A 25696-nucleotide genomic window follows, 5' to 3' on the forward strand; every position below is an offset into this window, starting at 1 on the left:
GCTCGTCTGAGTCAATGAGGACGGGCGCAGTATCGATATGAGTTCAATTTGGTTGCAATTATGTGTTGATAGTGGATTGAGCGCTCGTCTGAGTCAAAGAGGGTGGGCGCAGTGTCGATATGAGTTCAATTTGGTTGCACTTATGGGATGATAGTGGATTGAGCGCTCGTTTGAGTCAATGAAGGCGGGCGCAGTGTTGATATGAGTTCAATTTGGTTGCACTTATGTGATGATAGTGGATTGAGTGCTCGTCTGAGTCAATGAGGGCAGGCGCAGTATCGATATGAGTTCAATTTGGTTGCGCTCGTCTGAGTCAATGAGGGTGGGCGCTGTAACGTTATGAGTTCAATTTGGTTGCACTTATGTGATGATAGTGGATTGAGTGCTCGTCTGGAGTCAATGAGGGCGGGCGCAGTGTTGATATGAGATCAATTTGGTTGCACTTATGTGATGATAGTGTTCAATTTGATTGCAGTTAAATGATGATAGTGGATTGAGCGCTCGTCTGAGTCCATGAGGGTGGGCGCAGAAGCATTCTGAGTTCAATTTGGTTTCTCTAATGAGATTATAGAATAAGCGCTCGTTTTAATCCTTGGGGGCGGTCGCAATTTGGTTGGATCAAGTGATTATATTGGGTTGAGCGCTCGTCTGTGTCCATGATGACGGGCGCATTGTCGATATGAGTTCAATTTGGTTGCACTTATGTGATGATAGTGGATTGTGTGCTCGTCTGAGTCAATGAGGTGGGCGCAGTATCGATATGAGTTCAATTTGGTTGCACTTATGTGTTGATAGTGGATTGAGCGCTCGTCTGAGTCAAAGAGGGTGGGCGCAGTGGGATGATAGTGGATTGGGCGCTCGTTTGAGTCAATGAAGGCGGGCGCAGTGTTGATATGAGTTTAATTTGGTTGCACTTATGTGATGATAGTGGATTGAGCGCTCGTCTGAGTCAATGAGGGCGGGTGCAGTATCGATATGAGTTCAATTTGGTTGCACTTATGTGATGATAGTGGATTGAGTGCTCGTCTGAGTCAATGAGGGCGGGCGCAGTATCGATATGAGTTCAATTTGGTTGCACTTATGTGATGATAGTGGATTGAGTGCTCGTCTGAGTCAATGAGGGCAGGCGCAGTATCGATATGAGTTCAATTTGGTTGTGCTCGTCTGAGTCAATGAGGGTGGGCGCTGTAACGACATGAGTTCAATTTGGTTGCACTTATGTGATGATAGTGGATTGAGTGCTCGTCTGAGTCAATGAGGGCGGGCGCAGTGTTGATATGAGATCAATTTGGTTGCACTTATGTGATGATTGTGTTCTATTTGATTGCAGTTAAATGATGATAGTGGATTGAGCGCTCGTCTGAGTCCATGAGGGTGGGCGCAGAAGCAGTCTGAGTTCAATTTGGTTTCTCTAATGAGATTATAGAATAAGCGCTCGTTTTAATCCTTGGGGGCGGTCGCAGTATCGATATTAGATCAATTTGGTTGGATCAAGTGATTATAGTGGGTTGAGCGCTCGTCTGTGTCCATGATGACGGGCGCATTGTCGATATGAGTTCAATTTGGTTGCACTTATGTGATGATAGTGGATTGAGCGCTCGTCTGAGTCAATGAGGGTGGGCGCAGTGTCGATATGAGTTCAATTTGGTTGCACTTATGTGTTGATAGTGGATTTAGCGCACGTCTGAGTCAATGAGAGCGGGCGCAGTGTCGATATGAGTTCAATTTGGTTGCACTTATGTGATGATAGTGGATTGAGCGCTCGTCTGAGTCAATGAGGGCGGGCGCAGTGTCGATATGAGTTCAATTTGGTTGCCCTTATGTAATGATGGTGGATTGAGTGCTCGTCTGAGTCAATGAAGGCGGGCGCAGTGGCGATATTAGTTCAATTTGGTTGCACTTATGTAATGATGGTGGGTTGAGTGCTCGTCTGAGTCCATGAGGGTGGGCGCTGTGTCGATATGACTTCAATTTGGTTTGCACTTATGTGATGATAGTGGATTGAGCGCTCGTCTGAATCAATGAGGTTGGGCGCAGTATCCATATGAGTTCAATTTGGTTGCACTTGTGTGATGATAGTGGATTGAGCGCTCGTCTGAGTCAATGAGGGTGGGCGCAGTGTCGAAATGACTTAAATTTGGTAGCACTTATGTGATGGTAGTGGATTGAGTGCTCGTCTGAGTCAATGAGGGCAGGCGCAGTGTTGATATGAGATCAATTTGGTTGCACTTATGTGATGATAGTGTTCAATTTGATTGCAGTTAAATGATGATAGTGGATTGAGCGCTCGTCTGAGTCCATGAGGGTGGGCGCAGAAGCATTCTGAGTTCAATTTGGTTTCTCTAATGAGATTATAGAATAAGCGCTCGTTTTAATCCTTGGGGATTGTGTGGATCAAGTGATTATAGTGGGTTGAGCGCTCGTCTGTGTCCATGATGACGGGCGCATTGTCGATATGAGTTCAATTTGATTGCACTTATGTGATGATAGTGGATTGAGTGCTCGTCTGAGTCAATGAGGGCGGGCGCGGTATCGATATGAGTTCAATTTGGTTGCACTTATGTGTTGATATTGGATTGAGCGCTCGTCTGAGTCCATGAGGGTGGGCGCAGTGGGATGATAGTGGATTGAGCGCTCGTTTGAGTCAATGAAGGCGGGCGCAGTGTTGATATGAGTTTAATTTGGTTGCACTTATGTGATGATAGTGGATTGAGTGCTCGTCTGAGTCAATGAGGGTATGTATCGTCAATGAGGGCGGGCGCAGTGTTGATATGAGATCAATTTGGTTGCACTTATGTGATGATAGTGGATTGATCGCTCGTTTGAGTTCAATTTGGTTGCACTTATGTGATGATAGTGGATTGAGCGCTCGTTCGAGTCAATGAGGGCGGGGGTAGTGTCGATATGAGTTCAATTTGGTTGCCCTTATGTAATGATGGTGGATTGAGTGCTCGTCTGAGTCAATGAGGGCAGGCGCAGTGGCGATATTAGTTCAATTTGGTTGCACTTATGTAATGATGGTGGATTGTGTGCTCGTCTGATTCCATGAGGGTGGGCGCTGTGTCGATATGACTTCAATTTGGTTGCACTTATGTGATGATAGTGGATTGAGCGCTCGTCTGAATCAATGAGGTTGGGCGCAGTATCCATATGTGTTCAATTTGGTTGCACTTGTGTGATGATAGTGGATTGAGCGCTCGTCTGAGTCAATGAGGGTGGGCGCAGTGTCGAAATGACTTAAATTTGGTTGCACTTATGTGATGGTAGTGGATTAAGCGCTCGTCTGAGTCCATGAGGGTGGGCGCTGTGTCGATCTGACTTCAATTTGGTTGCACTTATGTGATGATAGTGGATTGAGCGCTCGTCTGAGTCAATGAGGGCGAGCGCTGTGTCGATATGATTTCAATTTGGTTGCACATATGTGATGATAGTGGATTGAGCGCTCGTCTGAGTGAAAGAGGGCGGGTGCAGTATCGATATGAGTTCAATTTGGTTGCACTTATAAGATGATAAATCATTGAGTGCTCGTCTGAGTCAATGAGGGCGGGCGCAGTATCGATATGAGTTCAATTTGGTTGCAATTATGTGTTGATAGTGGATTGAGCGCTCGTCTGAGTCAAAGAGGGTGGGCGCAGTGTCGATATGAGTTCAATTTGGTTGCACTTATGGGATGATAGTGGATTGAGCGCTCCTTTGAGTCAATGAAGGCGGGCGCAGTGTTGATATGAGTTCAATTTGGTTGCACTTATGTGATGATAGTGGATTGAGTGCTCGTCTGAGTCAATGAGGGCAGGCGCAGTATCGATATGAGTTCAATTTGGTTGCGCTCGTCTGAGTCAATGAGGGTGGGCGCTGTAACGTTATGAGTTCAATTTGGTTGCACTTATGTGATGATAGTGGATTGAGTGCTCGTCTACAGGCCAATGAGGGCGGGCGCAGTGTTGACATGAGATCAATTTGGTTGCACTTATGTGATGATAGTGTTCAATTTGATTGCAGTTAAATGATGATAGTGGATTGAGCGCTCGTCTGAGTCCATGAGGGTGAGCGCAGAAGCAGTCTGAGTTCAATTTGGTTTCTCTAATGAGATTATAGAATAAGCGCTCGTTTTAATCCTTGGGGCGGTCGCAGTGTCGATATTAGATCAATTTGGTTGGATCAAGTGATTATATTGGGTTGAGCGCTCGTCTGTGTCCATGATGACGGGCGCATTGTCGATATGAGTTCAATTTGGTTGCACTTATGTGATGATAGTGGATTGAGCGCTCGTCTGAGTCCATGAGGGTGGGCGCTGTGTCGATATGAGTTCAATTTGGTTGCACTTATGTGATGATAGTGGATTGAGCGCTCGTCTGAGTCAATGAGGGTGGGCGCAGTGTCGATATGAGTTCAATTTGGTTGCACTTATGTGTTGATAGTGGATTTAGCGCACGTCTGAGTCAATGAGAGCGGGCGCAGTGTCGATATGAGTTCAATTTGGTTACACTTATGTGATGATAGTGGATTGAGCGCTCGTCTGGAGTCAATGAGGGCGGGCGCAGTGTCGATATGAGTTCAATTTGGTTGCCCTTATGTAATGATGGTGGATTGAGTGCTCGTCTGAGTCAATGAGGGTGGGCGCTGTAACGACATGAGTTCAATTTGGTTGCACTTATGTGATGATAGCGGATTGAGTGCTCGTCTGAGTCAATGAGGGCGGGCGCAGTATCGATATGAGTTCAATTTGGTTGCACTTATGTGATGATAGTGGATTGAGTGCTCGTCTGAGTCAATGAGGGCAGGCGCAGTATCGATATGAGTTCAATTTGGTTGCGCTCGTCTGAGTCAATGAGGGTGGGCGCTGTAACGACATGAGTTCAATTTGGTTGCACTTATGTGATGATAGTGGATTGAGTGCTCGTCTGAGTCAATGAGGGCGGGCGCAGTGTTGATATGAGATCAATTTGGTTTGCACTTATGTGATGATAGTGTTCAATTTGATTGCAGTTAAATGATGATAGTGGATTGAGCGCTCGTCTGAGTCCATGAGGGTGGGCGCAGAAGCATTCTGAGTTCAATTTGGTTTCTCTAATGAGATTATAGAATAAGCGCTCGTTTTAATCCTTGGGGGCGGTCGCAGTGTCGATATTAGATCAATTTGGTTGGATCAAGTGATTATAGTGGGTTGAGCGCTCGTCTGTGTCCATGATGACGGGCGCATAGTCGATATGAGTTCAATTTGGTTGCACTTATGTGATGATAGTGGATTGAGCGCTCGTCTGAGTCCATGAGGGTGGGCGCTGTGTCGATATGAGTTCAATTTGGTTTGCACTTATGTGATGATAGTGGATTGAGCGCTCGTCTGAGTTAATGAGTGTGGGCGCAGTGTCGATATGAGCTCAATTTGGTTTGCACTTATGTGATGATAGTGGATTGAGCGCACGTCTGAGTCAATGAGGGCGGGCAGAGTAGCATTTTAAGTCCATTTAGGTTTCTCTAAGGAGATAGTAGAATGAGTGCTCGTTTGAATTATTGGGGCGGTCACAGTGTCGATATGCGATCAATTTGATGATAGTGGATTGATCGCTCGTCTGAGTGCATAAGGGCAGGCACAGTAGCATTTTTAGTTCAATATGGTTTCTCTAAGAAGATAGTAGAATGAGTGCTCGTTTGAATCCTTGGGGGCGGTCACAGTGTCGATATGCGATCAATTTGGTTGTACTTCTGTGATGATAGTGGATTGTGCGCAAATCTGAGTCCATGAGGGCGGGCACAGTAGCATTTTAAGTTCAATGAGGTTTCTCCAAGGAGATAGTAGAATGAGCGCTCGTTTGAATCCTTGGGGCGGTCGCAGTGTCGATATGAGATCAATTTGGTTGCACTTATGTGATGATAGTGGATTGTGCGCAAATCTGAGTCCATGAGGGCGGGCACAGTAGCATTTTAAGTTCAATTAGGTTTCTCCAAGGAGATAGTAGAATGAGCGCTCGTTTGAATCCTTGGGGCGGTCGCAGTGTCGATATGAGATCAATTTGGTTCTATTTATGTGGTGATAGTAGATTGAGCGCTCGTCTAAGTCCATGAGGGCGGGCGCTGTGTCGATACGACCTCCATTTGGTTGCACTTATGTGATTATAGTGGATTGAGCGCTCGTCTGAGTTCATGAGGGCGGGCACAGTAGAATTTTGAGTTCATTTAGGTTTCTCTAAGGAGATAGTAGAATGTAGAAAGTAGAATGAGTGCTCGTTTGAATCATTGGGGCGGTCACAGTGTCGATATGCGATCAATTTGTTTACACTTATGTGATAATAGTGGATTGAGCGCTCGTCTGAGTCAAAGAGGGTGGGCGCAGTGTCGATATGAGTTCAATTTGGTTGCACTTATGTGTTGATAGTAGATTGAGCGCTTGTCTGAGTCAATGAGGGCGGCAGTATCGATATGAGTTCAATTTGGTTGCACTTGTGTGATGATAGTGGATTGAGCGCTCGTCTGAGTCAATGAGGGCGGGCACAGTGTCGAAATGACTTAAATTTGGTTGCACTTATGTGATGATAGTGGATTGAGCGCTCGTCTGAGGCCATGAGGGTGGGCACAGTAGCATTTTGAGTTCAATTAAGTTTCTCCAAGGCGATAGTAGAATGAGCGCTCGTTTGAATCCTCAGGGTGGTCACAGTGCCGATGTGAGATCAATTCAATGATTTTAATAAAGCTAAAATGTATTTCTTATTTCAGCAATCGTACACTACTTTTTAATAACATTTACTAACCGTCTCATAATTTTAATCCACAATAAATAGAAGTAGATTGTTAGAAACCCAGATAAATTTTAGAAAAAAAGTGATATTGTAAAGACCTCAGCTATTAGCAGCAGGACTTTGCGATTTCGTAGAAACTTCTTATAGTTGGGAAAATCATATTTGAAAAGAATTTTTACCTCTAATTGAATATTAAAAGGTTTTCTGGACTTGAAGATACAAAAGTTGAAAGTTTAATCATACATCGTGGAACCAATGCTAACAGAATCCTGAATTGGCATCAAAACATTTTCACTTGGTTGAAAACTACCAAAAATATGTGAAGTGTGATAGTACGGTTTTTTTTGTTAAAAAAAAACACGTTGGGGACATAGGAGAAGGGGGTCAAAATCTACAAAAAATGTGGATTGCCCTAGTAATTAGTAGAGACATAAGCCATTCAACTAATTCCTTCATAAAAATAATTTATTTTTGATTAAAGAAGTTATGAAAATTTTCAATGAAATTGTTATGCGGATACATTCAGTACAAGCAAGCATGTATATATTTTCTACATTTCTTCCGAAAAAAGGCACAATTTCCATCGTGGTATGCCAGACCCCCCTAAGATAATTCTCATTGCCACATGGTTAAATTCATCTACCCAAAATGAAGTTCAGACAAGTCAAAATTAAGTTCAATTTCCTAAATTCTAGATCGTTGCTGGGGGAAGCCAAATTTTAGTCGAATGGGCCAGCCTGAGCTTTAGTATTTGATTTTAGTATTTGATTTGAGTTTGCGTTTGATCATGTGTAGAAAAGTATCTGAATTCTAAGTTGTTTCCACCTAACGAAAGGTTTGAATAGGTTCAAAAACCTAAGTTTGAGATAAACCCCTTCAACCCAATTTTTAATTCCCCATCGAACTGCTATCGTTAGGTGGTTTACTTTTCTGTTTCTGATATCATCGGGTGGAATGAGACAACTAAAACAACTCAAAATTTAGGTTGTTTGATCGATCCGTGTATAATAACCATATTTCATCATATTGCTTTTGGAAATGTTAATTTAAAATGAACAAATCTATTAACAAGAAAACAAAACCTTTTTGTTTCTTTATTTTGTATCTTTATTAAGAAGATTTTCAGCCTAGGCTGGCTCGACTCAATAAATCTTTCTTAAATTCAATTACATGTAAAATGTGAACAGTACTGCCCATGATATCATGATTGACGTAATAACCTTTCAAAATTTCAGCTAATTTAACTTACTTTCGCATTTACTACGGTAATTCAATCGTTGTAACATCGATAAGTTGCATGTCTCAAACCTCATTTAAGTTTTTACGGGTAAATTGTTTAAGATTTGCGATATTTGTCTTCAAGTAATTCCAAATATCAACTATAAAATCATGGGCAGATTAAGTACCCAACATTTTATATTAAATATTCAAAAATAGCAAAGTTCATTTAATCATCGTACAATGTTCTGTGAAATTGTTCTGAAACATACCAACAATCGAGCGATCAGAACCAATTTCCAAATCGAATGTCGAATGTCGGAGGTGTATTTTCCTATAAATTTTGACTCAAAGCCCCATAAAAACATCTAATCAAATGCGCAGCTTATGCTACAAGCGATTGAGCTTAAATTTTGAGGATTGATATTCTTACCATAAGACACAATCCAAGAGGGGGAGGCGTGGAATTCGACAACTTTTTTGTTTCCTGGGCGAGTCTACTGGATACCTTGCGTAGGCGCGGGGTTCATAGTGACTTGAGCGCTTGCAAGAGCCCTATGATGGCAAACACAGCACGAGTTTGAGTCTAAATATGTTGCGCTGAGACGTTCATAGTTACTTGAGCGCTCGCCAGAGTCCCATGAGAGCGGACACAGCATGAATTTAAGTACAAAATTGTTACTCTGAGACGTTCATAGTGAATTCAATACCTAATTTCCATAACGACTTATCTGCTTTTGTAAATAAAGATCCAAACGTCGATTTGACGAATCTGATGGCACTTCCATGCTAACCATTACCATCTACACGTAAGTGAAGGCTTCGGCTACCTGTTATGGTGTTGGTTTACGTGGGAGTGCCATTAGATTTGTCAAATCGACGTTTGAATCTTTGTTTACAAAACCAGATAAGTCGTTTTGAAAATTTGTTATTGAATCGAGTGCCCCCCAGAGTCCCATAAGGGCGGACACAGCATTGTTACTCTGATTCGTTCATAGTGAATTGAGCGCTCGCCAGAGTCCCATAAGGGGAAAAACAACATGAATTTGAGTACAGGATTGTTACTCTGAGACGTTTATAGTGAATTGAGCGCTCGCTAGAGCCCCATGAGGGCGGAAACATCATGAGTTTGAGTTCAAAACTGTTGCCTTGAGACGTTCATAGTGTCTTGAGCCCTCGCTAGAGCTCCATGAGGGCATGACTCAGATTCGATTTGATTACAATTTGGTTACTCGTAGGTGCTCATAGTTAAATGAGTGATCGTCTAAGTCCCATGTGGGTGGACATGAATTTGATTTGAGTACAATTCGGTTACTCTGAGGCTTTCATAGTGAATCGAACGATCATCTGAGTCTCATGAAGGCGGACACAGATTCGATTTGCGTACAATTTGATTACTCTGAGCCTGAGGTGTTCATTGTGAAATGAGTGATCATCTGAGTCCCTTGAGTGGGCGGACATAGATTTGATTTACTCTGAGGCCTTCATAGTAAGTTGATAGATCCTTTGAGTTTTGTAGTGCGGACATAGTATCAATTTTAGTACAATATGTTTGATTCGAGGCATCCATAATGAGCTCAGCGAACGTCTGAAACCCATGAAGTTAGACACAGATTCGATTTGAGTACATTATGGTTACTCTGAGACCTTCATTGTGAGTTGGGCGGTCTTGTGAGTCATGTGAGGGCGGCCTTAGTAGCAATTGGAGTACAATTTAATTGCTCTAAGGCATTCATAGTAAATAGTTTGTTTTGGTCGATTGATGAACATTTAAAATTAAAATTTAAGCCGGTACACCTTATTAGTTTTCATTTTACCGTGACACACCACGATAACAAATTTGTCTTGGCTTAGACAACGGACAGCACTCTCATGCAACACTTTTGTTGATTAGTGATAAATTTTCCGATGCCGAAAAAAATCTTTTTACTAGAGAAGAAACAAACCCAACATTTCTCAGCACAGGCCACTAGACGATTGAAGTTACCCAGAAGCATTTTAAACGCCCAAAACACAGGGGCGAAAAACTGTTATAATGAAGAAAAGCTTAGGAGTGTAAAAAAAAGCATTTTATGGAATGTTTGTTCAATGAAGATAGGGGGAAGATGGATTTGGCAGGTTTTGTTCTATTATTGGCAAAAAACTAACTAAATTGGCAGGGGGTTTTGTCCATCGAATTTTATGAAATTTGGCCACAATATTCTTTGATATGCAAAGAATGTTTAGGCCAAATTTGAGCCTAGTCAGTCATAAAAAAACCCCTGCCAATAATAGAACAAAACCTGCCAAAGCCGTCATTCCCCCTGCCTAAATTTGTGGAGACGAAACTTAAAAAAAAGAAAAAAATATCGGGTGCAGGCGAAATTCAACGGACGTGGACGTAAAGACATTTGTTCAGTTTGTTGAGCTGAGTCGATTGGTATATAATACTATGGGTCTAAGAGCCTTTTATAAAAATCTGAAGGGTTATGTACAAGACACGACCGCCCAACGTAAACTACGTAGAACAGTTTGGTGCATTGAGGAATGCAGTCATATTTTAAGATAATTCATTCGATTACTTATGTCACTGGTTTAGAACAAAATTACCATAACTTAAAATATAAAAAATGTTGGATACCGTAGTCAGGGGTGACGTCCGAGCCCTCACCGACAGTCTGGAGGTCGGATAACAAAATCGTTCAAAAAGTCACTTATAATTCAGTTTTATTGTTCTCAGATACATTAAATCTATTCTACAAGCATTCTATGTAGTTGAAACAATGACCCATTCTCACCCCCATTTGACCCGTTGTCTAACCGACGACGGTACGATAACTTAAAATTTTAACTTTAAAACCCCGAGTGGTAATAATGCTTTTCGCAATTCCAACTGATGCATTCGACTTAGAGTAAAATTAGTAGGGATTCAGTTTCATTCCAAATTTTCGACCACTATTCTAGTTTATTTGTAATAATATATAGGTGGAAATAGTGGAGTATGATTATTAAATAATACTATTCTGAAATAAAAATAACTCACTAGCGTTACATGGTTATGATATCACAAGCAGCACACGTTGAGCCAATCTTGTTGCAGTAACCATATTGTGAGAGAATTCGGGCATATATAAGTTACTGTGATCGATGTGCAATATGTTTGTTGCTGGGGGTGTATACTGGTGAGTGCGTGTACAACGATTTAGCGATTTTACGACAGATGCGAGACGATACGCATCGGCCCTGGACCTTGCAAAAAATCTCTGCTCTGGCTACGGACAAACAGGTGCCTCTGTCCAATGGTAGTCAGAGCATCGAGTCATCACTGGTGGTAGAATACGAGCCTTGGACCTTTGTCAGAATTTCCGCCTTCTGTTATTTGGAGTGACGAGGAATAGTTGGCAGAAAAGGGATAAGTAATCGTATTGTTGAGTCCGACAAAGAAGCGCGATTCGATAAAACCCGGTGGTTTCTGAACATTTTTTTAATTCGAGAATGTTCGAAAAAACATTTCTTCTAGAAATTTTTTCTCTGGGGGGGTTTTATGTCCAAAACCACCCCCGTGGCTACGCCACTGTTCTATTGTAACCTATAGCCCGTTTCAATAAAGTATGCGTTCCGAAGCTATAGCCGTATACAATAAGCTCCGCATGATTGTACCCACAGAGTATCTGAAGTGCATTCAAACTTCCTGAATTAAAATTGAATTCTTTTGTTTTTGGCGCATATTTAATAATAAAAATATAATTAACAATTTGCAGTTTATCATAAAATGGCTTACCATTTTCCTAAGTTATCTTTGAATCGAACATGTTTGTTCATCTGCATTGCGATTATCGCATTATGACATTGCATTGCCGTTGCTAACAATCGATCATCCTATCCTTGCACAAACATGCGCTTGTATGTATATCGCCGACTGCGGTCACTGCTCTGGCCCTACTTTTTGTGGCAAACTGGTGCGAAGCACCGCACAAAAAGAAGAGCCCAAAAACCAACGGCCGAATGAGACTCACGTTGCGAACGGGAAAAAGAGGTGCTGCCAAAATGGTCCAATACCCTACTTTAACGTTGATAATCAGATGTTTCAATATAACTGGAAAATTGGTGGAGAGCTTCCGAGTCGATTGATATATAAATCTCAAAAATCCATCGAAAGATGAATGCGCTATTAACGTTCAAAATCTTACATGATTTCGTGACGGTCTCGGATTTGAAAATTTTCATTTGTCACCCTGTATCCGAGTCTTCCCCTTAGACGTAGTTTACGTCAAAAGTTCGTTGTCGGAGTGAAATGATAGCCTTTCTTTACAGCAAATGATCAGAGTGCAAAATTTTCCTAAAAGCATTGCAAATTAGTGAAAATATCTTCAGAAGTTTCGATACTGGTTTGAAGCTATTTCAAAAAGGCATTCTAAGTTGGCGGTATTTCCTTTAGAAAATGTTTTGATAATATGAGGTAATTAGAAAGGCTAGCTTGTCAAAGTTAGGCATTTCGTATGAAAAACAACCTTTGTTGAGGCAGTCATCAGTTCGAGGCGCGTAGGACCTCTAAATTAAGTAAAAGTTTTCTATTTTTTTTTTTTAGATAAAAATGCATTGGTATTAAATGGAGGCGATTTAAATAGACAACAAAAACTTGACTTGAACAGGGGGCGGAGTAAGCAAGAGAAAATAATCAATATTCAATACAAAGTACAGTTGAAATTTCGACCAATGTTTTACTCATCAACATAATTGTTTTCGAAAGAAGTCGGCACATAGACCTGTAAAAATCATAATACGATGCAATCAATGAGTTTAGAAAGCGAAATTTCATTGGTATTTTGAAAACTATAGGAGTTCCGTTCCATCACAGTCTATATTTTGAATATCCTATTTCATTAGAATTTCACTTTCATTCTAACATGCCAATTGAACTCGAGCAAAAACGATGCACGCGCCACGAGTGATCGATTGGCCAACTAATGATTATTTGAATTGACCAGTAAATCTGTTTGAGGAGTGTTATGTCTGTTTGTCTGTGCTTTACATATGAATTCTTGTTTATGCAGATGTATATGACGCATCAAACTAATATCTGGTGTTACTCTGGCGGTATTACGTGTTTTGTTTGATCTAAAATAAGTATTAAATTGAATTTATTCACATTTAGGCGTGGGGCGCAATTTTCAAATCAAAAAAGTTTGATGGGCGGATTTTCCAAGGGGCGCAAAATTTTAAATGTATGAGTAACCAGCTCATGATTTGCCATGACAGCACTGCTCGTATTCAATATTGTGTACAAGAAAAAGTTTGACGTTAAATTGAAGGTTCAACGGGGAATCCTATCCCATTGTTTTCCATTTAAAATTAGCCAGATCGGACAATGGGCTCAGAAGTTACGGAGAAAAGAATGTTGTTAGACGCAAAACACGATAACAAAATACTTAGAGTAGAGTGGGGCAAGAGTTTGCACTTAGTTTTCAATCGATCATGTAGCCCTTATGAAGCAAGCTTCTGCATATCATATCAATGTCGATTATTCGTATACTCTTCCTATGTGTTACCAAAGATTTTTAAGTAACGAAGAGAACCTTAGCACATTCCGCAAAGACGGTCGGGAATCTATAATCGATATCACGTTCTGTAGCTTGTGTCTGATGGGAGATATGAAATGGAGAGTTAGTGAAGATTACACTCACAGTGATCACCAGGCCATCCAGTACAGCGTCGGCCAGAGAAACCCGACGTCGATACATAAAATGAGATCTTGCGAGAGGATGTGGAAAACGAAGTACTTTGACAAGGACCTCCTAGTCGAATCACCTCGTGCGGCAAGTGATAATCTAAACCTGAATGCAGATCAGTTAACAGAAACTGTAGCGAGGGCATGTGATGCATCAATGCCGAGAAGATTGGAACCACGCAATAGGCGACGTCCGGCTTACTGGTGGAACGAGCCACTCAGGGATCTTTATTCTGCTTGTTTAAGGGCAAGAAGACGGACATGGACAAGATCGCGAACAGAAGAGGATAGAGAACAGAATAAGGTGGTATTTCGTGCGGCTAGGGCAGCATTGAACCGCGAGATCAAGTTGAGCAAGTTGAACTGCTACAAGGAGTTGTGCCGCGAAGCCGATGCCAATCCATGGGGCTACGCTTATCGGACGATAATGGCAAAGATTTTTAAGTAGATTTTTAAGATTTTTAAGTATAATATTTGGTGTTACCCAGTGGAACATAAAATATTGAAATCGTTTTAATTCATTTTAGTAGAACCCTTATTGCAAGACATGTGAAAAACGCACTCTTACCCCACCGGTGGGGTAAGAGTGCGCATCAAAATAAGGGTAAGAGTACGCAATTTTCCAATCATGTGTTTCAAGTATATATTAACAAATATAAGAGTAAATAACATTTAATTGATTTGTCATAAGTGGAGGTTGTACAATCCCATTGAATTCCACCACCTAATTGTATCTTGACAGATACGTATTTCGACCTCAAAAGTAAGGCCGTCTTCAGTGTCTTGTACTTGACTCGACTCGTTGAGTATCTCGTCGAGAAATACGTATCTGTCAAGATACAATTAAGTGGTGGAATTCAATGGGACTGTATAAACTCGTCTTATGACAAGTGAAGACATTCCACTAAAAAGCTCAAAATAATTTTCTTATCATTCAATTGATGTTTAGTGAAAGTGTATTAAAGAATGTTTAAAGATAACGTAACTCTAAAAGGGGGAGGGGTCCTAGAAATATGAACTTTCAGTCGAAAATTATATACAATATTATATTATATACAAAAAAACTACAATGGTAAAAATATACCAGGTTCCGCGTGGCTTGAACAAAGGGAATTTTCTTTAAAGAAAAATCACTAATTACGTAACGGAAAATTTGACCATTTCATCACCCCTCCCCCTATCTTACACTTTTTGTATGAATCCTCTATAAATTCTATGAATCGTCATACATCTCGCAACCCCTCCCAGCTCAGCTTTGCGTAATTAATGGATGTTTCTTTTGATTAAAGGATTATCATTCAGATGAAATGCTGTTTTCGGATTATATTGAGGTGTAAAACAATACCAAATATAATTTTATTATTTCGCTCCAGTGCTTTGTTCGCTAAGTCCTTTGTAACACCAAATAATCTTTGTTCAAAAGAAAAACTTGTGATAATTTTCGATTTCTGTTCCTTTTTTCTTTGTTGTGGATCTTTACGCTTTGGAAGTTGTCTTATTTTGGCCGGAGGTTCGAGTTTGACAACAGAACTTAAAGGTTCACATGCGTACTCTTGCCCCACCCGTTCCTGCGTACTTTTACCCCACAGCCCCAAAATTTATTCAGTTTATTTTTTTGATCTCTTGGAAAACCAATTGAATTAATGTTCTGCACCATAAAGTATTCTATGCAATAGGTAATCGAAATGGTATAATGTTCACCTGATTGAACGTATATATGGTAATGGAATACTAGTTGCGAAAACAGAATTATTTTCAGCAAAATGACCAGAAAATTAACTATCTTCATATTTGTTTATTCAAATCGTTTTCAATTATACATGAAAATAGTTGGTCAGAATACTTATAAAACTGATGCAGTGCTGCTATTTCATCTTTTTTTATAACTTCAAAAAATCGAAAACGTACTCTTACCCCACGCGCACTCTTGCCCCACTCTACAATACTCTTAATCATAGTATATTTTCACATGAGAAAGGCACCAAAACCGCGTTAGGCGTGTTAATGAGGTTTTTTCAATAACTCTGGAACGCAATGGCAAATTGATCCAATTTTCAATAGGAAATAATTAGCCCGCATTCCGCATCGATTGCAACTTGTTGCGAGGAAATGCTACGGATAATGCTAAGTACCAAATCATAGTCCGCGGCAAATTAGCCTAAATTGTCTTAGAGAGAATGCAAACCGCATTGAATTACATGGTGCAAAGATGAAAGACTGAACTTAAATCCTACAAAAACAAAATTTATAAAAACAACTTAATTCTCTTTGATAAACTCTCTAATCAACCCCCCCCCCCTCAAGAGAGGGAGAGGTCTCAAACAATCAAAAACCTCAACATTCCAAATTTGGTTCCATTTGCTTAATTGGTTCTCGAGTTATGCAGAAATTTATGATTTATTTGTATTAGAGCCCCCCTTGCTTCCCGAGCGGAAGGGGTTGCACACCATCACAAGAAACTCCCTTGGCTCCAAACACCTTTGCAAAGAAATGTACTTCAATTGGCTCCGTAGTTTTAGTAGTGGTAGATATTTCATGTGCCGTTGCAAAAGAGTTTGATTTCGTCTAGAAATTTTCTCTCCAGTAAATTTAATTCAACCGCACCAAAATTTCAAGAAGCTATTAAACATAAATGTTAATGCGGCGCTGTAAGATTTCCCCCGAATTCTACGTCTACTCAAACTCCCATCTCCGACACATTAAATCCTGGAAGCAGACAGTCGTAATCATCGCGTCCTTACTGCCAGATGTCATCAAAAGCGAATCTTATTGGCGGTGCTGATCCTGGTGGCTCACAATTAAATATGTTGCACACATTCTCATAGTATCTCTGAAAGTTCAGAAGGAACCGGAAGCCACGCCACACAAATCTCGCGTATGATTAGAAAAAGGCCTATTGGAATTAGTTGATAATAAATGCCGGGAAAAAAGTATTTCTTTAAATGGTTAGAAGGAGTTGATTTACATGTGTGAGAATTTGGGAATAACATCAGCCTAAAAAACTAAATGTACAATTATAAGGATCTATTCTGAAATTACGCCAAAAATTCTTCATGCCAATCTCGTAAAATCCCACATGATCACCTCAACTGGAGGAGCCAACTCCGCTTTGTGCCATGCTGCTCCATCTTTCACCTAAACACCCGCCGTCTTCCGACAGATTTAGCTCACTCGCTACAGCACGCAAAGAGTAGAGTTTAATGAAAATTTAATTTCCCACCCAAGTAGCGCAAAGGGACTGGCTTTTGGCAAAATGCGGTACCTTCTGGAAATTGCCGAACCAACTTAAATGTGCTTTCGGTTGTACAAGACTAGGTATAGAAGCGTTAGCTCCTCTAACCATCCCAGCTGGTACAGTAGTAGACTGGTTTACCATTTTTTTTTTCAATATATGCAAGTGGGAAAGAAAAGAGGAAGTTGATGTAGTTGTACTTACTTAACGTAACACACGACGAAAAGGTGTCTATGCGCGTCTACTGAATGGAGTTAGGGATTAATATCCGATAGCAAAATAAAATTTTCAAAAACAAAAATGGGAAGTTGCCAATAAAAAAAATCAAAGTAGAAACAGGGTAGATCAGGGTTTGTATTCCCTGATCAATCCACCTTGTGGTAATGCAGCCTTTCTCGTACACAATAAAAATAGTATTTTAGTCATAGCTTCTGAGTCCCTAGTCCGACCCAGCCAATTTTCAATAGGAAACTATAGGACAGGATTTCCCGGCGAATGCAATCTGTTGCGAGCAAAGCCATGCCCTAGTAACATTTTGGTTTTATGCTGGGTTAATAACACTCTTGAAGACTAAATTATGGTCTTCAAGAGCGTTATAAAACTTAAAATGAAACTTGGGTGTTCTCGGTAAGATCTGCATCGAAGAAAGGAACAACTCGGGACCGATTTGCGATACTGTTACAAAGTTGTCGCATATTCAAGGGGATGAAAAGGTAGTAGCAGTTGGATTGGAATCGTCTCCGGTGGATTGTGTAATCTTCGACACATTCACGGCATAAGGCGCAAATCATTCGGAGAATTGTCAACATGCGTGGCATATGACGTTTGGCCACAGATGACTTCACGCGCTAGTCGGTCGTGTATTTTCTTCGACGATCAAAAGGTTTTATCAAGTACTAAATGCAAGAGATGTAGACAACATTCGGGAGGCCACCGAAAGTTATTCGATCGGATCCGAGTGGTGAATTCCAAAATCAAAAGTTATGAATGTTTTGTACATAGTACCGAAGGCATTCGTCAGCAGTTTTGCACAAGCTATTACACCATAGCAGAACGAAGTATCGGAACGGCTGAACCAATGTTTTATTTGAGATGGAAAGATGCCTGTAACTTGATATATATGAACATACTTGACTTGAACATACACACCGTAGTTGCTAGTCGTGATTGGCCGAGAAACAACAAATAGTGCACAGCTCACCAATTGAATAGTTTGCTCGGGACTAAAAAGCTATTCTCTCTGTACTGTACATGCTTCGGAGTTCCTTCAATTGAAAACCAATAACGATGCCGGCCACGTCCTCACAGTCAATTAGGATGAGGGAAGGTCTCATTGCTACAGGAGACCGAGGAATCCTCTGCATCTCCATGAGCGCACTGGGAAGAAATAGTATGTTAGTTTTGAAGGAAATCTATTGGAAATCCCTTTGGTAAGAGACTTTTTTTTAACTAATTTAATTTGCTAATTATCTAATACATGCATTCATCTCTTAGACTAGGTGTTCCGTGTTTCCTCAACACTATCATCCTTATTTGCTATGTTATAGTTTTAGTTATTCTTAATACATTTCAATTGCCTCTGGCAGTTAGGATTTTTCCTCTGGTTTAATTGAACCATGTAGGAATTACAATGTTTTTAGCTTAAACTAAACCTAACCTCATTTATACTAAGGGTACAAGGAGCTAATCGTTGCAATAGAAGATTGCAACGATTTTTGTCTAAAATTGGAAATTATTTTGTTGGACATTTTTTGCAATGTCTCAATATTAGAAATTCTATGAAGTTCATTGGTACTATACCACGGAGGTAACTTCAGAATCATTTTCAAAATTTTATTTTGAATCCTCTGAAGTGCCTTCTTTCTGCTATTGCAGCAACTAGTCCATATTGGCACAGCATACAACATGGCTGGTCTAAAAATTTGTTTGTAAATCAAAAGTTTGTTTTTAAGACAAAGTTTTGATTGTCTGTTTATAAGTGGATATAGACACTTAATATATTTGTTACAATTGGCTTGAAGGCCTTCAATGTGATTTTTTAAAGTTAATTTTTGGTCCAGCAGAAGTCCTAAATATTTGGCTTCGCTAGACCAATTAATTGGAACCCCATTCATAGTGACAATATGTCTGCTAGAAGGTTTCAAATAAGAAGCTCTCGGCTTATGTGGGAAAATTATAAGCTGAGTTTTGGAAGCATTCGGGGAAATTTTCCATTTTCGCAAGTAAGTGGAGAAAATATTCAAACTTTTTTGCAATCTACTACAAATGAGACGAAGGCTTCGCCCTTTGGCTGAGAGGCCCGTGTCATCTGCAAACAAAGATTTTTGACACCCTGGTGGTAAATCAGGTAAGTCAGAAGTAAAAATGTTGTACAATATGGGCCCCAGTATGCTGCCTTGGGGGACATCAGCCCTAACTGGTAATCTATCAGATTTGGGATTCTGATAGTTTACCTGCAGAGAGCAATCTGATAAATAATTGTGGATCAGTTTAATAATGTACAGAGGAAAATTAAAATTCATAAATTTTACAATCAAACCTTCATGCCAAACACTGTCAAATGCTTTCTCTATATCAAGAAGAGCAACTCCAGTCGAATATCCTCCAGATTTGTTGAGCCGAATTAATTTCGTAACTCTTAATAACTGATGGGTGGTTGAATGCCCATGGCGAAAACCAAATTGCTCATCAGCAAAAATAGAATTGTCATTAATATGAACCATCATTCTATTCAAAATAATCTTTTCAAACAGTTTGCTTATTGAAGAAAGCAAACTGATTGGGCGATAACTAGAAGCCTCAGCTGGATTTTTGTCCGGCTTCAAAATTGGAACAACTTTGGCGTTTTTCCATTTATCTGGAAAGTATGCCAATTGAAAACATTTGTAAATAAATTAACCCAAAAGGATAAAAGAGCTCTCAGGGAGTTTTTGATAAGTATGTAGAAAATACCATCATCACCCGGGGCTTTCATATTTTTAAATTTTCTAGTAATAGATCTCACTTCATCCAAATTAGTTCCCAACGAAGGGTCAAAAACATTCTCTTGATTGAGAATGTCTTCGAAGCTCCGTGTAACCTGATCCTCAATTGGACTAGTGAGACCTAGGCTAAAATTATGAGCACTCTCGAACTGCTGAGCAAGTTTTTGAGCCTTTTCGCCATTTGTTAATAAAATTTTATTTCCCTCTTTAAGCGCTGGAATTGGCTTTTGAGGTTATTTAATAATTTTCGTTAATTTCCAGAAGGGTTTCGAACTGGGATCCATCTTCGAGACATTATTCTCAAAGTTGGTATTTCTCAGAATAGCGAAACGTTTTGCCTTTCTCGTATACTAAGTATACGGTAAAGGCTATATGATCGCTCCAAAAACAAACTTTTTATAGAAGGCCCGGAGACCCATAGTGTTATATACCAATCGACTCAGTTCGACGAATTGAGGTGATGTCTGTGTGTGTGTGTGTGTGTGTGTGTGTGTGTGTGTGTGTGTGTGTGTGTGTGTGTGTGTGTGTGTGTGTGTGTGTGTGTGTGTGTGTGTGTGTGTGTGTGTGTGTGTGTGTGTGTGTGTGTGTGCGCAAAACTACTCAACAAAATGTCACTCATTTTTCGGGCACTTATCCTCAACCGATTTGCTCGCCTCAAGTTGCATTCGACGCAGAATCCTGTCCCATTGTTTCCTATTTGAAATTGGCCAGATCGAACTATGGGATCGAGAGTTATGGCCAAAATACAAAATCCTACAAAAATCGCGTAAAAAATGTCACTCATTTTTCGGGCACTTATCCTCAACCAATTTGCTCGCAACAAGTTGCATTCGACGCAGAATCCTGTCCCATTGTTTCCTATTTGAAATTGGCCAGATCAAACTATGGGATCGAAAGTTATGGCCAAAATACAAAATCCTACGAAAAAATCACGTAAAATATGTCACTCATTTTTCGGGCACTTATCCTCAACCGATTTGCTTGCAACAAGTTGCATTCGACGCAAAATCCTGTCCCATTGTTTCCTATTTGGAATTGGCCAGATCGAACTATGGGATCGAGAGTTATGGCCAAAATACAAAATCCTACGAAAAAATCGCGTAAAAAATGTCACTCATTTTTCGGGCACTTATCCTCAACCAATTTGCTCGCAACAAGTTGCATTCGACGCAGAATCCTGTCCCATTGTTTCCTATTTGAAATTGGCCAGATCAAACTATGGGATCGAGAGTTATGGCCAAAATACAAAATCCTACGAAAAAATCACGTAAAATATGTCACTCATTTTTCGGGCACTTATCCTCAACCGATTTGCTTGCAACAAGTTGCATTCGACGCAAAATCCTGTCCCATTGTTTCCTATTTGAAATTGGCCAGATCGAACTATGGGATCGAAAGTTATGGCCAAAATACAAAATCCTGCGAAAAAATCACGTAAAATATGTCACTCATTTTTCGGGCACTTATCCTCAACCGATTTGCTCACAACAAGTTGCATTCGACGTAGAATCCTGTCCCGTTGGTTCCTATTGAAAATGTGCCAGATTGGACTATGGGACCGGAAATTAGGCCCAACATACAAATACACACAAAAAAATAGCGTAAGAAATGTCACTCATTTTTCGAGCACTTATCCTCAACCGATTTGCTTGCAACAAGTTGCATTCGACGCAGAATCCTGTCCCATTGTTTTCTATTTGAAATTGGCCAGATCGAACTATGGGATCAAAAGTTATGGCCAAAATACAAATTCATACGAAAAAATCGCGTAAAAAATGTCACTCATTTTTCAGGCACTTATTCTCAACCGATTTGCTCGCAACAAGTTGCATTCGACGCAGAATCCTGTCCCACTGTCTCCTTTTTTAAATTGGCCAGATCAAACTATGGGATCGAAAGTTATGGCCAAAATACAAAATCCTACGAAAAAATCACGTAAAATATGTCACTCATTTTTCGAGCACTTATTCTCAACCGATTTGCTCACAACAAGTTGCATTCGACGTAGAATCCTGTCCCGTTGTTTCCTATTGAAAATTGGCCATATCGGACTATGGGATCGAAAATTATGGCCAAAATACAAATTCACACAAAAAAATCGCGTAAAAAATGTCACTCATTTTTCGGACATTTATCCTCAACCGATTTGCTCGCATTAAGTTGCATTCGACGTAGAATCCTGTCCCATTATTTCCTATTCGAAATTGGCCAGATCGGACTATGGGATCGAGAGTTATGGCCAAAATACAAATTCATACGAAAATATTGCTTAAGAAATGTCACTCATTTTTCAGGCACTTATTCTCAACCGATTTGCTCGCAACAAATTGCATTCGACGCAGAATACTTTCCCATTGTTTCCTATTGAGAATTGGACAGGTCGGACTATAAGATCGGAAGTTATTACCAAAATACCTTTTTTCATAAAAATCACAAAAATGTCACCTATTTTCGGACACCTAACCTTAATTGATTCACACGCAACAAGTTGCATGCGACGCAGAATCCTGTCCCATTGTTTCCTATTGAAAATTGGCTAGATCGGACTATGGGATCGGAAGTTATGGCCGAAACACCATTTTAGGCTTTTATACGAAAAGGCTGTATGTTCGCTCCAAAACCAAACTTTTACAGAAGGCCTGGAGACCCATAGTGTTATATATCAATCGATTCAGCTCGACGAACTGAGATGATGTCTCTGTCTCTCCACTTCATACGGGAGTTTGGCAGAAAGACGGTCATTAGATTTATATCATAACAAATATTGCCCTCCGCTTGCGTGATGGGAATGACATTTTCGTTTTCTTTTGTGTAGTCGGAGCTTCAGTTCAACTAACATCCAAAAGTGATATCCTTAAAATATATGACTGGGTGAAATAAAACAGGGTTATGTACGTCAAAAGATTGGAAAAGGAAACAAAAATGTCGAAATTCTTATTAGCATATTGTAGATCAAGCTGAAAACCGAACCGAGGTCCCGCGAAATCGCATTTTCTCGCATTTCCGGATGTTGCAACTGCATCGCGAGTAGTGCGCAACTGTGCCATAGTCGGGCACCACTCGCGATACAGTTGCGACATCCGGAAATGGGACAAAATATGATTTTCGGTTTTCAACTGGATCTACAATATCTTTGCCATAAATAATCTGATTTTCATAGAACGGACAAAGAAATTTGTCTTTTTACTCCTAGCCACAAGCTCATCTTTTTCAAGCACACATTTTACGAAGGTCGAGAAAGGCACCATCACCGCTAGGTGGATTAATCTGGGTTTTTTTTTTAAACTATTCGGCCAAACGGCATTCGGACATATGACCCGGTCCAGCAAACGTTATTCGGTCAAATGACACGACACCTTGATGATATACATGCATATGAATTGCTTCTGACAACATCGAGAAAGTGAGATAGAAATGCATTGGAAAATAACTTCGACTTAGAGAATATCGAGTAAGGGAGGTATCGACTTACGGAGGGAACGCAGTATGCTAGACTCAAAGGACTTTGAAATTCATGGAGTAAGGGAAAACATCGAGTTAGGAAGAGTTCACTGTAATCTATATGCATAAAAACGGGAAGGGTCGAATGCCACTAGTCCGAACAAACCATTAGGCCGAAACCCGTTTGGCCGAAAGGGTCATTTGGCTGAATATGACATTTGGCTGAAAGGGTTATTTGGCTGAATAGTGAGAAATATGGAGTGAGAAGAGAGACGTCTCAATTCTCATTCCTCATTTCCCACTGTAAAAAGTGAGAAACATGAAATGAGTAGTGAGACATCTCACAACCCAATTCGCGCTTCTACAGTGAGAAAAAAATGAAGAAGGAGAAGTGAGACGTCTCACTACTCACTTTACGCTTCTCACTTTTTACAGTGAAAAGTGAGAAATGAGGAATGAGAATTGAGACGTCCCTCTTCTCACTCCTAATTTCTCACTTTTCAAATAACCTATTCGGTCAAATGTCTTATTCGGCCAAATGTCCTATTCAGCCAAATAACCCTTTCGAACAAACTACCCTTTCGGCCGAATGACCCTTTCGGCCAAATGATTTTCGGCCAAATGACTCTTTCGGCCATTATAAAAACCAATCTAGGTATGCGGTATGCGGTATCACACTTTTTCCTAACGAAACGAAACGAAACGAAATTCAAAATGTCTATGTTGATTCGTAACGAAATGAAACGAAATAAAGATTGACTTTCGAGACTTCGGAATAATACGAAATCAAGGTCCATTCAATTCGAAATTTTACGAAACGAAACGAAATTTTAATAGGGTACACTTCACCGGTTTTGGCCACCTTAGTGCCTAATTTGGCCAACCCTGAAAAATGCATATTTTCAAAAACTATCGATTATTTTCCACAGCGAAGAATCGTAAGGGATATATCTTCTGTTACAGCTAATAAAACCCTCGGCAATTGCTTTATTTTCGGAGATATGCGAGAAACTGGCCAAATTAGGAACATGGCCAAAACCGGTACAGTTCCCCTATTGTAATTTTTTTATCATGTTCTTCCAAATTCAAACTTTTTACTGCAGGCTCGCCTCATAGTCTTACATACAATCAGCTCGATGAACTGAGCTATTATCTGTTTGTCCTTGTATATTTGTCTGTGCATATGAGGCATGCAAAAATGGTTGCCAAAATTTAATCATCAACCGACTTCAATTAAGTGCAAGAAAAAGCTGTTACGGTCAGTATGAGCTGAAAGCAATCATGAGTAAATAACTTTCAGCAATTTTAATGATCTTCCAACTCGTTCTGGATTTTCATGCGAAGATCTAGAAATGCCCATGAATCTGCAATGTTCCTTACATATTGTGCAAATAGTTAAAGAAGAGCTTAGTTTGATAAACTGTACACATCGTAGTTGCTAATCATGATTGGCCAAGAAACAGCAAATATGCACAGCTCACCAATTGTTTAATCTACTTTGGATAAAAAAAAATATTATCATTGTACTTGCTTCGGAGTTTCCAATTCATGACCAATAACGATGCCGGTCACGTGCTTGCAGTCAATTTATCCCTTGGGGCCATCTTTACTCTTAAGCGGTGCTTACCCATGTGCTTAAACCTGGTTTGAGGCCTAAGCGGAGGTGGAGAAAATCGGACTTTAATAAGAAAGAGGCGCTCAAAAAAGACTTCACAAGGGCCCTTGGAATCCATGCCTCTTTGACAAAGTTATACTGATCTGATTCATATCTGATTACATTTACACAAATAGGATGGAATAGTTAAAGATATTTTTTGTTTCCTGTTAGATATTTCTAACAAAATACTGGATACGTTTTATAGAATAAAACCTAATACGTATTCGTCGACTCTGAATGGGGTTATGTAGTAAGCGTCTCAAGTAGCCTTGCAAGCAAAGGTGTAGGATTGCCAATCCGGAGATGGCGTGTTCGATTCAGGCCAAGTTGTTAAGCAGGCCAACTTTCAGTTAGAATGTAGAGCCATTGAAGAAAAAGAAGAAGTAACCGTTAAAAGAAAAAAATGTGTAACATAAAGCTTTGAAAACAGTTTTCTGATTAAGTTCAGCAGCGCAGCCAAAATTTTTGATAATATAAAATATGGTTTAAATTTAAATTTGTTTCGGAATTCCGTAAATTTCGTTAGAAGCTAGTTTTTTCCAGCGATTTTTTTTTGTAATTTTACGAAACGAAACGAAATCAAGAAATCAGATTTCGCCATGCGCAAATTTCGAGCAATTCCGCCTATGCTTATTTAGGTATGTATGTATGCATATTAAGGTGGCTCAAAAAACACTTTTTCAAATTTGTTGATGGGCCGCCCTTTTATTCGGTTCTATTTGA

Source organism: Armigeres subalbatus, chromosome 3 (assembly GCF_024139115.2).
Source record: "Armigeres subalbatus isolate Guangzhou_Male chromosome 3, GZ_Asu_2, whole genome shotgun sequence".
In the NCBI taxonomy this organism is placed as follows: domain Eukaryota; kingdom Metazoa; phylum Arthropoda; class Insecta; order Diptera; family Culicidae; genus Armigeres; species Armigeres subalbatus.